This window comes from Danio rerio, chromosome 16 (genome assembly GCF_049306965.1).
Source record: "Danio rerio strain Tuebingen ecotype United States chromosome 16, GRCz12tu, whole genome shotgun sequence".
Classification (NCBI taxonomy): Eukaryota; Metazoa; Chordata; class Actinopteri; order Cypriniformes; family Danionidae; genus Danio; species Danio rerio.
Genome location: NC_133191.1, coordinates 15,118,789 through 15,138,068, shown reverse-complemented (window position 1 = coordinate 15,138,068; position 19,280 = coordinate 15,118,789). Strand labels below are relative to the sequence as shown.

General features: G+C 35.3%; 1 protein-coding gene and 2 long non-coding RNA genes across 24 annotated transcripts in view; 1 reads left to right on the top strand and 2 right to left on the bottom strand.

The window, feature by feature from the left end:
* Positions 1–19,280, bottom strand: part of col14a1a (collagen, type XIV, alpha 1a) — a 344,010-nt gene that overhangs the window by 256,576 nt on the left and 68,154 nt on the right. The gene's annotated exons all lie outside the window — the stretch shown is intronic.
* LOC137487886 (uncharacterized) lies at positions 11,405–14,576 on the top strand. Its single transcript, XR_011006663.2, has 6 exons — positions 11,405–11,453; positions 11,774–11,880; positions 13,178–13,304; positions 13,480–13,565; positions 13,898–13,940; positions 14,038–14,576. It is a non-coding gene; the product is annotated as an uncharacterized lncRNA (long non-coding RNA).
* LOC141378122 (uncharacterized) lies at positions 13,286–14,018 on the bottom strand. Its single transcript, XR_012391856.1, has 2 exons — positions 13,895–14,018; positions 13,286–13,562 (listed from the first exon to the last, which is right to left on the bottom strand). It is a non-coding gene; the product is annotated as an uncharacterized lncRNA (long non-coding RNA).

The following is a 19,280-nucleotide window of genomic DNA, read 5'->3' as shown; positions in this document are numbered from 1 at the left end:
AGAGGCTTTAAATCGGTGACTACAATGACATATTTTCAAGTAAAAGTGATTGAGTATATTGTTAAGGGATAGTTCAATAATCAATACTTTCCCATCAGGCACACAACATTATAAGACATTAATATTAGGTTAGATTTAGGTCATGATGTCAGCTGACCAAAATTCAATGTTTAGTCAACGTCTAAAGCAGGGGTCAACAATCTCGGTCCAGGAGGGCTGGTGTCCCTGCAGGGTTTTGCTCCAACTTGCCTCAATACACCAGCCAGGATGTTTCAAGTATACCTATTAAAGCCTGGATTAGCTTGTTCAGGTGTGTTTAATTAGAGTTGGAGCTAAACTCTGAAGGACACCGGCCCTCCAGGAACAAGTTTGGTGACGCCTGGTCTAAAGGCTCGTACACACCGGGACGCTTTTCGTTTGCATTTATCATCAATGTTTTTTGAGACGTTTTTCTGGTTTCAAACCCAATAGATTTTTTACTGGTGGTAAGTAGAGTATGCAAAATCATTCCTTAACGTTAGATGGCGCTACACAACTTTAAGCTATTCAATTTAAGCTATTCAGCCAATTCGAACAAGCATGGATGGTTCAAATAGCAGCTCCAGCTCTAGCGATGAAGAAATGATTATTGTTCACCAGTGCGATAAGCAGCTCCATGCTCTTATCACATCTGGGTATCCTCTTCAATGTACGCTCACATTGACAGTTTTGCATTTGAGCGCCTCCAAGTGTTGTTTACTGTAACTTCAGCAGCTCCGTGCACGTGAACAAAAGTGCTAATCTGATTGGTGGAGAAAAAATGAGCATGAGGCATTTCTTAAAAAAATGATGCTTTTACACATGGCATTTTGCGCATTGCGGTGCATGATTATATTAGTGCCCTTTAATTAGTCACGAGGCGTTAAACGTCGACAGAAAACGCAACAAAAAGCATCCCAGTTTGCATGAGCCTTAAGGACAATGTTATTTTGACGTCCAAAAACAGCATCAAATAATAATAATAATAATAATAATAATACCTTTTATTTTTAGGCGCCTTTCAAAGCACTCAAGGACACCTTACAGCAGATTACAAGCACATCATAAAAATGCAAGCAGTAAAAATGACAATCAGCATATTTAAACCAGCAAATCATTAAAAGCTATCCTAAACAAAAACGTCTTTATCTGAGATTTAAAATTGGAAATAGAGTCCATCTGGCGAATGTGCAAAGGCAGGGAATTCCATAACTTTGGTGCTGTACAACTAAAAGCCCTGCCTCCAAATGACTTCATCCTAAAGTGTGGGACAGATAACAGTTCAGCAGAAGATGATCTCAGTGAGCGTGAAGGAGTGTACAATTGAAGAAGATCAGAAAGATAGTGAGGGGCCAGGTTATGAAGAGCTTTGTATGTTAAGAGGAGGATTTTGTATTGTATACGATAGTGAACAGGAAGCCAGTGCAGGTGAAAGAGAATTGGAGTTATGTGATCAGAAGTACACGAGCAGGTAACTATCCTAGCCGCTGAATTCTGAATCAACTGTAGTTTATGAATTTGTTTATCAGGAATACCAGAGAGAAGCGAGTTACAGTAATCAATCCGTGATGTAACCAAAGCATGAACAAGCACTTCAGTACTTTGTTGAGATAGTGAAGGGCGAAGTCTTGCAATGTTACGCAAATGAAAAAAGGCAGAACGTGAGATATTACTAATTTGAGAACTAAATGAGAGCATGCCATCCAGTATAACCCCAAGACTTTTCACTTGGGTTGAGAAATTGACTGGGGAGTTATCAACAAACAGGGTAAAAGATTGAGCTTTGGATAAAACAGATTTTGAGCCAACCAAGAGGGCTTCGGTTTTACTGGCATTTAACTTTAAGAAATTATTAGTCATCCATGTATTAATCTCATTTAGACATTTGGTAAGGTCAGAAGGGGGGTGCGATGTTGTAGGTTTTGTGGAGATATAAACTTGTGTATCGTCTGCATAAAAATGAAAATGTATGCCAAAAGAACGAAATATATGACCTAAAGGTAGGATATAAATAATAAATAAAAGTGGCCCCAATACTTACCCTTGAGGAACACCATGAAGGACTGAAATGACGTTAATATTTGGTTGATTTTAGATTGTGTTGGAAAGTGACCAAAATCCAACACGACAACTGATAGATATCATAGTGGTAAGGTCCTCAAGATGTAATATGAGTAGATGTTGATATTTGGTTGATTTAAGGTGGGTTTTAGTGATCTTAAACGTTCTCATTGTGTGCATTAGATAAAATAAATAAGACCAAACAATTCAAGTCTTTTATGATGAAAACTTGACATGTTATGAATTTGTTAGGACCACCTCTGTAGCCACCTTGTATCAATAAATAACAGCATTAACTTTCCTCTCATGTGAAAATCCGCAGTGACTAATATCTGAAATTTGTATAATAATACATTTAGTATAAAACATTTAGCATTGACCGAAATTTTTATTTATATTGTGAAGATTTTTTTGAATAACTAAGAGTTTAATTCTAAGAATTTCATTGAGTAGTGGCTTTCATCTCTTGTGATGATCCAATGAAGTAATGAAGTAATAGTTTTAAGTAGATTCAGTTTACTTCATAGATTAGTTTTTTGCGAAAAAAAAAAAGTATATAACATTTTAATAAAAAAATCTTAACCACCAAATAAATTTAACATTGGATCTTTTCAGCAAATTATGATTTAAATTTTGCAGAAAGTATTTACAGAATGTATACCTGTTTTTATCATTACATTAATACAATCTTTTTGAACAATGTATAATCTCTCACACTCAAAATATGCATTTTGCTGCTTGTTCAAACTACTTATTAGAAATGAGCTGAAGCAACATGATTCCAAATTGCTTTGGAACAACTTTTTTGTTACATGTTCTATCAACTCACAGTAAATCTGTAAAAAACATTAAATTAACTTAATCAATTTGTGTTGAGACAGCATGAAGGAATTGTGTTTTAAAGTGCATGCCACCTTCATGATATTTCTCTTAATAAGCCTCATGCCTTATTAAATTTAACTGCATTGTAGAAAGTGTTTAGTTGACTTTACTTTAAAAAAGTGAGTAAACCCATTGCCCTAAAATGAAAAGAACTGTGCATAATAAAAAATAATTTAAATGAACTTAACAGTTCTAAGTTACAAATCAACTTGTCAATGCTTTTTAAGGCAATGGATTTACTCACATTTATAATGTACTATACTTATTACCATTCTTGCTTTTTATCAATAAAACCCATATACTGCAACAACAATTGGGGAAAGTAAGGGCTCTATCTTACACCTGGCGCAATAAGGCACAAGATGTTTTTGGTGTAATTTGTCACTATTTTCAGACCAGTGCAACCCTAATTTTCCCGTTTTGTGGCACACTGTTTAAATAAATCCATTTGTGCCACTTAGTAGAGTCATGGATGTTCCGGTCTAGAAAGAAGGTGTGTTATTGATGCATTGCTATTTTGAGAAAAAAAGTCCAGAACAGAGCTCGTTAATCGTGCGCCTTAAATGTGTACACATTTCTTCTTCACCTCAGGGAGCATTTTTAGTTTATTTATCACAATTTGATTTTGTATAATGTTATAATTATTAGTAGTATTAATTACATGCATATTTATAACAAATATAAATATAGTTTATATTTGTCCACCTGTCAGGTTTTGGACCATACGGACCATATGGGGCATGGGACGTGTGTTTGTACACAGCTAATTTGACCACACTTCACTATTATTGTTCATTTATTGGTTTGCTGGAAATTAGAGTTGAATTTAGAAATAGTTTTGAAACAAATCTTTGCACTTAACAAATAAAATTAAGTATGTAGGCTAATGGATGTCTTCAGTGGAGTGTGTACAACACCGTTTCCTTATCCACAAAAGTAAAGAAGTAAAAAGTAAAAGTGAAGAGAAAGAGAAAGTAAAGAGGCCGAATGGAGGAGGCTCATTCTTTATCCTCGAGCTGCAGATGCTCTGTTTAACTGTTCCCTTGCTAGAAAAGCTTTCAGTTTTTCCACTTACAAATCCGCCATGTAAATAACAAATGCGCCATGGCGCTACGCAACTGACTCTTAAAGGGAATGTGTGATGAGACTGATTGGTTTGAAGCACGTTATGCTCAAAACACACTCATAACACATTATCAGAATAAGCACAACCCTGTTAGACCATGTGCCAGGGCACAAACTTTATTTTTCCATTCTAAAATAGCAAAAGTGGGTTCAGACATGCCCTTAATGCTTTTGTCCCATGCGCTTTAGACTTTGCGCCTAGATCATTAAAAAAGAAGCCAAAGACTTTTCTTCCAAATAAAGAATTAAAGTTTTTGGTTTCCAAATATTTGTAATTTGTGTTGGAAAAGCATAAAGGAATCAGATTAACGTATTCGTTTATTATCATTATTATTATTATTATTATTATTATTATTTACAAATATAAGTTAATTCAACATAAAACATTTAAGTTGTCCCCGCAAAAAACTCAAGAACTGTGTTATTTCAGCTCATTTAAAATAAGTAGTTTGAACAAACAGCATAAGTCGTTTTTGAGTGTATGTGTTCCCTAAAAAGCACATCTTGTTCTGTCGAATCAGTTTATCTTTAACCCAAAGAAGCCATTCATCTTTGAGAAAACATTCAATAACCCCCGCCATTCAATCGCTGCAAGATTTGTTTAATTAACTCCTGTGCTTCTTAATTCCTCTCGACCTATTTATATCTGCAAGTGGCGGCTGCAGTTCGATCCATGCCATTACACAAAGAGTGGTTTGTCAAGACAGCGGTGCCTTCTGTTGTTATCAGTGAGTGCCGGTATCACTAATCAACCTGAGCTCCTCTATCAGAGACCACGAGTCTGATTGTATCCAGAGATTCAGAGGTGAGGATACATCAGACCTATCAGCGAACCGCCAACATCGATACATTAAGCCCTAAAAGCCCCTGGATTTATCCATTAAGCAACAAACCCCTACTTGGGATACCCTGAAAGTCATTTGGTCATTGCGATAGCAATAAGAAGTGGTAGAAAGCTTGCTGCTGTAGATCGCAGCTCCGTTTTGGTTTGCAGGATGCCCTCTAAGAAACTGCGATCACGTATATGCTAGAGGGAAAGCAGAAGAGACAAGCAAATGAGATTAACACGACATGCTGTAGACAATGCAATCAGCTCTTCTGCATCCTTCATTAATGCAAAATCAAAGCACCGGCGATATGATAAATGCACTGTGGATGCAGAGTGTCATTAATTATGCCTGCGTATGCTGCGGACGTGTGAAATGTCTACTGGAGGTGAGAGTCTGCAGGTCATGTTCACTGTTCTCATTAAACCTCTATGGTCAGCAAATAACACAGAGATATAATCACTTTTACTTTTACTTTTAATGACAGTAAATAGAACTTCAAGAGATAGTTCACACAAAACTGAAAATGCACTGACTATTTACTTACTCTCAAGTGGTTTCAAATTTTTATGAGCTTCTTTTTTCCTGTTGAACAGTAATGTAGATATTCTGAACAAAGCTGGAATCCTATAACTATTGACTTTCCATAAAACAAATACTAGTCAATGGTTACAGCTCTCCAACTTTCTCCAAAATATCTTCTTTAGTGTTCAACAGAACAAAAGAAACTCAAAGAGCTATGTGACAGATATAAGGAGAATAAATGATAACATATTTTTTTTATTTTTAGGTGAATAACACAGTCTATTTTACACAGTCTTTAACACAATAAGCCAGAGGCGTTGCTAGACATAAAGCTCTACTGGGGCACAGCTCCTCCTTCAAAAAATAAAATAAAAATAATAATAATTAATTAATTATATATATATATATATATATATATATATATATATATATATATATATATATATATATATATATATATATATATATATATATTTTTTTTTTTTTTTTATATAAAAAAGCAAAAAAAAATAACAAAAATTATATATAATTATATACATAATATAAATTATGTAAATAAATAATAGTATTATTATAATTATACAATTATTATTCTAAACAAATAACAGAAATTAAAGCTAAATGTACTGGAAAACAATCTAAAAACTGGAGTGATGCTAGGATAATTTAAGAAATCTTTTGCATGAATATTAATTAGAATGAAATTCTATAGACAATTTAATAGAATACAAAAAAAGAAAAGATCTTTTATAGAATTACCTATTGTGTGTTGTCTTAGACTCGACTCATGGCCGAGAATTAGGTTTATTAAGTTTACCTTCCTGACTCATCATGCCTCCTTTTTGCTTCATACAAAAAAAATCTATCAGGAGCCATGCTTAGTCTAAATAAGATCACCATAAAATTATTTAAACTTTATTTTGTTGACTTGCAAAACTCACTGCCGACATCTTTGAATAAAACACAGTTTTTACCAGTTAAACAACACATGAGCACCACGGATATGCTTTCTGCGTGCATGTTCACAATCTGACAACCGGTTCACAAAACTGGGAGCTGAGCGTCAGCGTCAAGCAGGAGCGGTGTGTGAGACGCGCGGGTATGGTTTCTTTCTGTGCACATGCTCAGTTTGCTTTTTAATTAAAACTACATTGCTTTCATCAGCGTTGGTTTGGCTGCACATAAAGAATAACATCTTTATTTTGAGATTACCACTCTTAATAAATACACTTGCATACAAAGTAAAACGTATCGTAAAGCATTTACTGAGGCACTGGCGATTTTTACTGGGGCACGACTCTAGTAAATGACTCTGGTTTATTCTCAAAAAACACCTATAACTTATTAAGAAAATAAGCTCAACCCTTTTAGACCATGTGCCATGGCGCAAAGTGGATTTTTCTATTCTTTTATTAGCAAAAGTGGATTCTGACACGTCCTTAATGCGTTTGCGTCCTGCACTTTGGACTTTGAGCATGGATCATCAAAATAGAGCCCTAAGTTAATGATAATATTGCACTTTTCTAAGTTGCCTAAACTTATTTTTTGTCAAAGAAAACTGTTAAGAAATTGTCCTGCATCGTGATTTGAGTGAATTGATAAAAATAAAAACAAAAAACATTTGCTTTTGTAAAATAAAATAAAAATAAAAAAACATGATGTGGTTTCTGCTATTTAAAAATTGACGACAAAAAAAGATGAATATCAGCTAACATCTGCTTCCCAGATATGAGAAAATATGCAGCTTCCGCTACATAATTAGTCAAATTATGGAAGTAAACTCTGTTAAGCAGTAAACATATTGTAAAGTGTATAAAAAATGGGTTCAATGAGGTGACATTATTCTCCTCACAATTCATCCATCAAGGAAACCTATTAGTATTAACAAATTACTTTCAGCAGACCATAAATTACCCACAAACTCCACACAAGTCTTTTTACAGCAATAATACAGATGTACGTATATTTTGTATTACAGCAACCTAGGGAATACAAAAAGAAAATAATCTGAAGGAACAAAACATGATGATGTAAAAAAGAGCTTTGGTCACACGTATGATTGTGATAATAATGTGAAATGTTGAAACTCCAAAGAATGATATGTTTATGACATAAAAAATAAAGCATAAAGAATTAAGCATGTTTCCCAGTACTGGGTTTGCAGCTAGAAGAACATCCACTGCATAAAAACTTAAGTCAGAATAGTTGGGAGTTCATTCTGCTGTGGTGACCCATGAGAAATAAGGGACTAAGCCAAAGGAAAATAAATGAATGAATTAATTAAGCATGTAGCTCAGCCTTATCATTTGAATTGATTTCAACATTTACAAAAGACATAATAAATATGTCATAATAAAAATTTCATGAATTTTATAAATAAATTTTTATAGCTAAATTTGTCATTTAAATATATTATTAAATATTATTGACCCTTTTAAAATAATTTGACAGAGTAAAAACACTTTTAGTGTGTTTTATTGACAAAGTTTGTTGCACTGAAAAAAAATATCAGAAAAATGTTCATGACACATTTATAAAGTTTAAACATTTAAAAAATGCCATTGTTCATCGCCGATGGCAGATAGACATCACGATGCTGAGCCAACACTGCAAACATCAGGCCCCACCCCCGTTGCAGTAGAAACCCACTTGAGAAAAAAAAACACACGGCCCCGTTTACACTAAAACTTCACTAGTTTTAAAATGGCATTTTAGGACAAAAACGATCAACGATCACGCTAGCATTTCATCTAGCATTTCTGAAAAGGCCTCCATCCACACTATAACACTGAAACACACTTCACGTAACCACCACACACACACACACAAACACACACACAGTCTGTCATGTGCTGCAGTGAACACTGCAGCTCCAGCAGTCAGAGGGTGCTTTGAGCACAAAACCACAGAGCAGTGCACGTCACACAGTTTATTAAAGATGTATCACTGAATTGCGTCTCACTGTAGAGGATATTTAATTAATCTTGTCTCTATTTAACAACTCTTTTGAATCTACCAGGTAACGCATCACAGCATCAGTACACTGCTTCAATCTTTCGCTTTCACTTTTACTTGTACTTAATCATTTTTGCAAAAACCTCAAACACTGTTGGTTGGTTCCTGTTGGTTTTGCACCAACCAAGTTTGACGACGCCATTATAACGACACAGATCACTCTGCCTATTCATATAATTTGTGTGTAACTTTTCTTTATTTATTTATGACTTGATCATGGGTATTTGGTTATGGGTAAAACGAAGATAATGTGGGTCAGGTAGTTAATACGGTGAGGAAAAAAAATAAAATTGTTATGAATTAATAAATTAATTATAAAATAATGAATTCACCACCGCCTACGACGACGATTCCATTGTCCATCGCAATGTTTCACATTAGATATCGTACGATGTCAAATTGGTCGACATTGCCCAACCCTACAACATGACAATCATGTTTACAAATGTTTACATGTTGACAAACAACATTATCTTTGCAGTTAACATGACATAACTGATTAAATTAACTTAATAACAGTTGCCATAAGCATGCATAAAATCTCACTCACACTCATGACATCAGTTGTGTCATGATTATAAAGCAGAGATACACAAACTAGAGCCTGTGCGCCAAAGTTGGTCTGTGGTAGCCTTTGATTTGGCCCGCCATCTCATCTGAGAAGAGAGGGAGAATGATGGGGATGATTGAGAATGATTATTAAATGTTTAAATGATGTAAATGAATCACATTTTGTTTAAATGTGCATATTGTCACCCGACTTTGCAGAGAATTTGGGAAGCAAATCAAATCAAATGCAAATTCTGCTTGACCTGTGTATTAAGCATTGAAGCATTGAACTTATAAATGTGATTGTTTATGTTTTTTTTTTCTTTAAGTCTATATCTTTTTATTTTATAATTTTAAAAGTTATGCTGCATTATATAATACAATTTAAAGTAATGTTTGTGTTTTTTTTAAATATTATGAAATAAATTAGAAAATTAAACATGGCAACTTTACTGCAAAATAGTTTGGTATATTTTCCTTTGGCCCACGGCTCACAATAATATTTGGTTTTTGGTCCTTCATACAAAAAAGTTTGGGCACCCCTGTTTTAAAGGTTTCCCGACAGCCTTAAAAACACCCTCTTTAAGCAAAGTGTTACCAAACTCTTATTTTTTTAGTCCCTTATTTCACTGATAACCACTTTTTTCTCTCAAATTACACAAACTTGTATAAATGACTGCTCACATATCATTGTACCACAGTTCTCACTTAATACAATATCATCACCCTAGTCACTTGCCTCACTTCTTATCTATTAGAAACACAATCGTCAAGGCATATCAAATCCTCTCAAGAGCACCCAAAGCCCCTCAGACCCCAGAGGGTTAAATGCGTATTACGATTAACTACTGAATAGATGCTTTTGCTGTTCCTATCTGAAACCTCATGTCAAAAATTTGTCAGCCCTCATTCCCTTGCTGCTAGGGTGTCTGGACTACTAACTAAGATGGGGGGAAGGAGCATTAACGCTCTTTCAAGACATTGAATAATGAGTTTTTAGTAAGCGTGTCTTTCTGGCTACCTTTCAACTCTCTTTGAGGTGAATTCATTAAGAAGTACAGGGATGTAGAAGGGACAAAGATATAAGCCTGAGGTTATAACCGTCTGCTTGATATCTGAAGTGGTTGTTAATATGCTGACAGTCTCACCCAAATAATTAAGCTTGCGCTGCCTACAAGCAGATTTTGTGATTCGCAACACATTCAAAGAGATTAGGAAATGTAAGAAGCTATTAAATACCCCAGGGCAAAAAGACCATTTAATTTTTTTTTCCTTTTTAATTTATTTGTTTAAAAATGCTTTAATTAAATAAAATAAAAAATTAGGACATGTAAGAAGTTATAAATTACCCCCTAAGACTACTTTTATTTTGTATTCTATATTTTGTGTTTTATTTTGTATTATATTTCTCATTTATATAATATAATTAATATAATATAATATAATTTAACATAACATAATATAATATAATATAATATGATATAATATAATATAATATAATATAATATAATATAATATAATATAATATAATATAATATAATATAATATAATATAATATAATCAACAATTAAACTTTAGGGTCTTGTCAGGTGTTATGATATACAAATACCAGTATGCACTTCACTCACACACCAGGCCCAGATTACCCCTAATTGCAAACACACACAGCTAAAGCTGTTCAGGGTGAATCAGATGGACTATAAACACAGCACACACACACACACACACACACACACACACACACACACACACACACACACAYATACACACACACACACACACACACACACACACACACACACATATCATTGCTGAGTCTTGTTTCTGTTATTGTAACACCACAAAACATTTTTCTAGTCTTGTCTAGCCATGTTTTGACCCTTTGCCTTGTTTTATTGTTTTGTTGTTTTACCGCCTGTCCTGACCATCTGCTGCTTTGCTTGCTACGTTTCTGGATTACCCCTATGTTACTGTTTGTACCAGTTTGGCCGTTGCCTGGCTGACCATTTTCTGTTTAACAAACTGCATGTGGATGCTCAACTCTGTTGTACCCCAACTCCATCTGTTACAACAATTGGAGTTTACCTAATTTAGTAAATACTTAATTTAGTTTACTTAATTTCAGTTTACTTAACATTGGATTAATTAATAGTGTGACATTTGACCTTAAACTTTTTTTTATCTATAAATATTAGTTATTAATTAGTTATTATTAGTTATTAATACTACACAGCAAATTCATCAGAGTTAAATTCTTGGTGTTGAAGCATTTCAGAGTAAAGTGTTGACGTTAAAGAGTTAGATTTTGATAAATGAATATAATTAGAGTTAGAATTGATTTTATTCAGTGCGAAATCAAGGAGTTATCTTTTCAACACTTGCTGGTGTTATTTCCAACATCCGGGAATTCATGCAGCCCCAGTCACTGAAGAATTTTCCAGACACCATTTGGTGAGTCAAACTACCTAAATGTTGGTATTTTACTGACTTTCTTTAAGGAAATACAGTTGTAAACATATTGTTAAGTTAATAACTTAAGAATGGAGTGACAATTTTAAACTTCTGCGGTTCATTCATGGTCGTTTGTGTATCTAGCTAAACTGCATTACTATTGACTTCTTTTCAAGAATGTTTTTATATGTGCTCACGCATACACAGTGCATAAAAACATCAAATGTACATGTTCAACACATTTCTGTCACGCTTAATGCCATTTTGTGCGTTGTTACCCATTTGTAAAATAAAATTGACACTTCTCCTTTAATTCGAAGCAAACTAGCGAGGGAATCCCCGGAGCCGCCTAGCCTACTCTGCCCGGATGCTAACGGCAACACAGGACGGTTTCCATAAGCTCTGGAGAGTTTCTAAAACATATCTGGTGAGTAAATGAACATATGCTTACTTGTAAAAGGCTTCCTGACTAAAACATATGATTGTTTGTTATTAGTGTATGTTAATTTGGTTATTTTAAACACCGCGGCCCTTTTAAACTGGTTCATTCGTGGCCGTCCATAGACTCGCGTGATAACGTACGCTTGAATTATATTAAGTGTTGACAACCATTAAAGTCGGAATGTTAACATTAATGTCTTTAAATGACCGCGTTTGCACTTTCTCAGACATTTAACGTTACAGACAGGCACGTGCACACATAGGGCTCAACCCGTGCAGTGCACATGCCCTTTTTAGTCTTGGATAGAAAGTGCCCTTCCAAAATGATCAAAAGTGCCCCCGTGACGCGACCCACCCTCCGTCCCGCCCTTCAGTAGGTGCACGACAACACTGCTCTTGAGTACGCGTGCTCAACCCCCCCTCCCCCGCTTTACAGTACACGCGCGACAACACAGCTGATCAGAACGTGCCCGACAACACTGCTCTTCAGTACGTGCGCGACAACAACTCCCCCCCACCCCACCCCCCGTTCTTCAAAAAGATTTGTCCTGCAAATGCCCTTTGGACGGTCTCTGCACGTGCCTGGTTACAGAAGTCTCCCGGAAGTTGCGGGACTAACGTTAACGTTATCCCGCAAATGCACAGAGACTCCCAGATGCCCAAGTAGATGCCCGCAAACGAATGATAATCTCCCGGAAATCGCGCGTCTCCCGCATGGTCATTAAACACTTTGCCCACCCCTCTCCACCGCATCCCTCCCAGCTCTTCAGGTACGTCGCGCGCAAGTCACCCCCACCGCTCTTCAGGTACGTCGCGCGCAACTCATCCCATTGCTCTTCAGGTTCTCATCTCTCCCGCTACCTCCCGCAAATCAACTCTGTATCCCCCGAAAATGACTTTTCCCAACTCGGGATGTCTGACGTTAGTAAGTTAGGCTATTTTTGTAGTCAGGAACATCTTAGTCAAGCTTTTTCTCCCGCATGATATTGTGCTTAAAACTATAGGCTAAACTTAGCATGTACTGTACACAACATTTCCGTTTTATTAAAGACAATTTAGTGCGTTGTAAACAGCCACCTGTCTGTAAAATTAATCAACTGATTTATATTTGAGCAGCCTAATGATGATAAAGGTTTGATTTGTAGATTTATTATCAATAATCAACATCTGAATCAAAAGATATCTGAAAAAGTGTGAGGCATACTTTGTGATGTTCATCTCTCTTTTTTATCTGAAGGTTATGCATATGTGTTAGATACTAATGTTTTGTTGTTTTTTAACAGCCACAGTTCTCTATACAATAACACAAGACCCTGTGACGGTAGCTGATTAGAAACGGATGGTGTATTTCCAGAGTTGGTGAAATGACCAAGCACACCTACTTGGTCATATGTGGTGATAATAATGAAGGTATGTTTGATAAAGTTCTGTATTTGTTTCACATAAGCTGAGAGGGTATTAGAGCATTAGAGAATAACAAATGACATGAAGGTGATAAGTTTTGTATTGTGGGTGAACTGTTACTTAAATAATGTTTTGCTCTTTGCTTTGCACTTTTCCTCTTCTGCTTATCCTAATATTTTAGATTATATTTGGACCTGAAACATCTGCTAGACTCCAGTAAAGGTGGCGTCAATACTGGACCTGAAAGGGCCTAACAAGTTGAATCTGGTAAAGAAACACACACGCACGCACACACACACACACACACACACACACACACACACACACACACACACGCACACGCTTACCGAAAACTGTAAGTTTATGAATATTTTTTACACTGTGGCCAATATTTTGGGGAAGTCAGCATCACTAAATGATATAAAAGATTTTAAGCTCCTCTAAATTTTGCTCCAAGTGTTGTGTTAAATTCAGGATTCTGGACAGACAGCTGCCTGTTTTTCCAGTTCTAGTCATAGTGGTTAACCTAATTGTTTTTGGAGATCCAACAGTGATGTATGTGTTTTTTCTACTTTTCCATATCCTGTCACCTCAACCAGCTGGGAGAGTCAAGTTGTGGATCATCATGAAGATTTTCAAAAGGTGAGTTTAGATTTCTTGAATGTTTTATTTACTTTAAATGTTCTTTTAAATATATCATAGAATTTGATTGCAATTTGTTTTCAAACATTTTTCTTAGTCATGCTGGAGTCTTGAAGAGTTCTTAGATGAGCATCACCCTATATCCGTGCATCAGGAACCACCAGACGAGCGATCAGTAGCTACTACATCTTCATGGATAAAAAGGTCATCCTGTGGCTGGGAAGCACTTCATTCACAGGACATGCTTGATGAGATTTCCTAGCTCCAGTTTGTTTTCACACAAGTTTCCAGCATTTATACCTTCATTTAAACTGCTGTGTTTGATATGGAGGACCAAGGAAACACCAGAAGTGAAAGATTTGCATAACAAGTTGTTTAAAATGTTATTTCATAAGAAAACTATGAGTTCAGAAGAAAACTATGAGTGACGATATGAACTTTCAAATTGCTCTGATGAAACATCAAGTTTGTACCAAAGGACTGAAACAGCCTTTTTGAGCACTGGTCATACATATCTTGTTGATACTGTCTGTACTAATAAAACATTTAAAGCATATTTGACATTGTTGCATTTTAAAAACTGAATGAATTGTTGAAGTGGTGAATGTTTTCAAATAAAATGTTTTTTCTTTTGTAATTTACAGTCTATTTGACCTTTTTACCATATTTACACCGAAGAGAGTTGAATAAAATAACAATATAATACACCAGGCAGTGTTAAATATAGTTACATTTTTAAATCTGTCCAGAGTTAAAATTAACCCTTACTTCGGTGTCAATGTGCCAACCCTTTTGAAAGTTTTGATTTAACTCTGCTTTGAGTGGACCCCATGAGACACTTTCAAAGTGTTGAAATTAACACCCATAGAGTTGTTTTGGGTCCCCATATTTTGCTGTGTAGTTATCCTTATTTATTAATAATTGTTATCCTGCTTTTTTATACTTGATTTGCAACATCAGTTTTTTTATAAGTAACTTTTCTGTTTCTTATTTGTATTATTATTTTATGTCATAATAATATTTGAAGCAGTCATTTTGCTAAATATTATTAATAATTTTTTCTTATTACAATGCATTTCAAAATGTCAATAATTTTAGTGTTGTTAGTATAATATGTAATTTGTATTCAAGAAAATTATCTTCTTACTATTGTTTACATAAACACCAGCTAGACATTTTAGTGAGAGACCTTTGGTGAACTAAATGGTTTACATTTTTTAAAACATTACGCATGTGTTTACTGTCCCTTATAACATAACATAACATAACATAACATAACATAACATAACATAACATAGCATCCCATAATGTAATATAATATAAAATAAAATAATATAATATAATATAATATAATATAATATAATATAATATAATATAATATAATAATTTTCTAAGACCTGTACCTAAGCTACAGCATTATATACACGTTCAAACCAATGCAAGTTTATTTGTATAGCGCTTTTTTACAATAATAATCATTCTAAAGCAGTTAGCTAGAAAAAAAGACAACAGAGAGAGACACACTAAAAGACAAGCCTTCAATAACAGAAGTAGGCACTGTGATAAAGCATATAACCAGAACACAAGCTCATCTAAGACTCTCAGGGGCATGTTTAAATACCATTCAGTCTCCGTTTAGGTTACTTTCCCTGAGGGTAACAATGCTTTTCCGCTGATTTCCCTCTATTCCCAGATTTTGCTCTATCATAAGGAATGCAGACAGGGCTGAAAAACAGCAGCTGATCTATCTAGCCTCTGCAGGGCATTTTATTACACCCGCATTATTATATTCTCTCATACTTGAGCTCTCTCCTTTGCCAAGTATGCTTCGGGTTTGTGACATCAGCAGCAAAGGACCCTGGGAGCGACGCTGCCAACTGCTAAACAATGTGAAGGCAGAAGAAAGAGCTTCTTTGTTTTAAAGAGCACAAAAAATCAGTCTACTTCATCTAAATAAACCCAAAGGACAGATAGTAGGATTCCTAAAAAGCACACTTTTTTTCTGACCTGCCTAGAAATTTGGCAGGAGAGCCTCAAACTCCACAATTAGGCTTGTCAGCTGGTCTCTTAATGGAATGTAATGTGGTAAGAAATAAAATTAATTAAAAAAAAGATTAAACAAAGAGAGCTGTTCTGGTTTGAGAGCTCTGGAATGTGAGCTGAATGACGCTGAGAGAGACAGAAGGTGGGTGGGTTATGACATCACTATGTGGATAAGGATGAGCACATGGTTATGCATTAATTTGTGCTGTTAGTGTCCAAAATGTAATTTAATTTAAATTTAAAATTGTCACATAACCAGCGATCGCTATCAAGAGATCGCTGGTTCTCACACGAACTCTCAGGACTACACTTCCGCATTCCCCAGGACTACACATTCATACATGAACTTCTCCCAGACACGCACGCCTGCTCATTCATCTAACTTGATTGCACTCACCAGCTGAACCCTGTCAGAGAATGATAACACACCATACATAAACCACTCCTTCACTCACCCTGGTTGCCAAGTCTTGTTAGCTGTTTCAGTAGCATTACGAAGCGTTTTCCCTGTCTTGTTTTTCTGTGCTTAGACCTTAGCCTTGTTCATCCGTGTTCTCCCGTTTAGTCGCCTGCCTTTCGACCTATTGCCTGTTTATATGACTACGATTCTGGATTTGCCTACACATACCCGTTTGCACCTGTATGACCACTGCTTGCCTAACGCTGAATAAACCTGCATATTGGATCTTACCTCCTGTTGTCCTCTGTCACTCCACCCAGTCGTTAAAAAAATAAAATTAAATGTAACTAAAAATAGTAAATTTTCTGACTTATTTTCCTATTTTGTCAGGATTCCAGGCACTAGTCCTGTCTTGTCTTATTTGTTGAGCTTGACTCAAGTTTTCTTGGGTCATGCACTCTTATTCTGTTCTTGTCTGTCTTCGTTTTTATGAATGAGCGCTTTCTTGGACACGCTCAGGCCATGCTTTTTATATATGATAGGTTTTTTATTAAGTATCTGTACTGCATATGACATATGCCTGTTAGTTAGAACATTTCTGCAGTTGTTTGCATGTGTCAAATTGTAAAAGTAGACTTTTTCGTTCTCATGCTGTGTTCACACCAGACGCTGAATGTGCAAATAAATCGCGCTATTCACCCGTAAATAGACGCGTGAACATTTAAGTTTACTCGCTTCATTCGTGCATTAAAATCCACTTCATTTGCACATCAAATACACTTCATCCGTGCGTCAAATGGACAGGGCTTCTTTCTACCTGGTGACTGTAGCTTCCCATGGATTTTATTGAGAAAATAACAGGGTTTAAGTGCTTTATGATGGCTGAAAAACAGCGTTGATTCATTTGTAGCAGTGTCTAAGTCTAGTAGATCCTTTTAGAGGTGCACCCAGCTCTGTCAGTTCATAAACTCCTCCAGAAACTATAACTGGATGAAGGAAGTTTTTATTTGTGCTTCTGATTGAGCCGAGCTCAGTTTAATGAACTGTTGTCCATGTGTGCAGGAGGATTTTGCCATGGGACTCCAACAACAGGTGCTACGTCATAATCACGACCCCACAAGAGCAAGCTCCTGATTGGTAAACGTGGAGCGAATGTCAGCTGAAGTTCAGATTTTCGAACTCGAGCGGTTCGCGCATTAAATGCATCATACGTGCAAAAGGCTCAATGCGAGCCATTAGCGCAATTTGCGTCATTCGCCCGCATCACACAGCAGGATGTCTGATCGCACCTTTGCATTGACTTAACATGTAAATCACTTGAGTTTGCTGCTTCTTCTGAGTCTTGGATAAACACAGCATCAGCGCTCCAGTCTAGTTGTATTTGGTTTTGGTTGATGCTTGGTTTGGAACATGCACATCACATGTGATCATTTATCATGTGCTCGTGTCTTGCAGTCTGTTTTGTGGCCACGTACTGTAGTGTTTTGTTTCATGTGAACATGCAGTTAATGTGTTATCTCAATGGTTGCATGTTCTATTCCTGTTTTCCAATGCACGTGGCTTGTCTTGTCTTTGTGTCATCTACTCTCCTGTCTATTGTCTGGTCCCATCCTCCTTAATTTGCTGCACTTGAGCCCTTGCACCCTTTCTCTTCCTGAAAGCGTGACATATATTATTTTGTATGCATTTTATTATTTAAAACTACTAAAATGCCAATAAAAGTCACTTTCTTAAACTGTAGTGTTGATTTTTCAACATCAAAAGTTGACAGAGCAGAGATCAAGATCCAATAATACAATTCACAACTGTATAAACAAAAATAACTAAATACAGAAACTGTTAATTAACAGATTTTTTTACAGAAAAAAATTATGAAATCCAGCAACCACTGAGTTCTATTGTATTTATTTGTTTTATTTAATTTGTTTATTTTTTCATATTAAGGATGTCAACAAATTAACAGAAATGAACAATTGTTTTTTCAACATTTTTTTTTGTGTGTGTTCAACAGAAAAAGAAAAAAGTAATAAAGGTTTGGCACTACCTGAGTGATTTTCTTTTTTTTTTTTTTGTGAATTATCCTATATTTTTGGTTAACTATCCATGTTAAACCAGAGATTTTCATGTTTTTAGGCTACAGGCACACCCCACAGGATGAAACCCAGTGTTTTAAATAGTACACAGGGTCAGATATTTTTGAAACAGCAAATTAAGCAAATAAACTTATAATATAATAATTTGCCACTAAAAACAACTGTAAAATGTCAAAAATGGTTTTGACATTTTAGGTCAAGTTCAGCTAATGTTACTGAGTATTGATTGCTGTATACAGTACTCTATTATACTAGGCTATTTTTAGTTTTGTCTCTCTAATTATTATTTTGAACCCACAATAATAACTAATGACCGATCGCCTGCTTTTTTTGTTTTGGCTAATGATAAGCATATTACATATATCACTTAACTTATAAAGACCACATTTGATGTTATTGAAAAGAGATTAATCAGATCCTGTAGTTCAGTATTTACAGTTCAATTTGTGTTGAATAACATAAAAGTTGAAAACATTTAGTTGGTTATAGCTTCCATCTCCTCTTGAAGCTCAGACAGTCCACTCAGAGAAGCTGTCAATCACAGCTGTCAATCCTAATGACACACCCACCCTGCTTTATAGCATAAAATCGTCCCTAAAACAAACATTTTTGCACATATCAGAGTAATAAAAACTACTTTACTAACAATTACTAACAACTTTTGGAAAGCACAAAGTAATGGTACTATAGTTTTATGAATTTTTTAAGTTATAAAATTATAAATTGCAAAAAACTATAAAACTGGTGAATAATTCATCTGTGCATGTAATTAAAAATTTTAAAAACCGATTATGTATGTCTGAA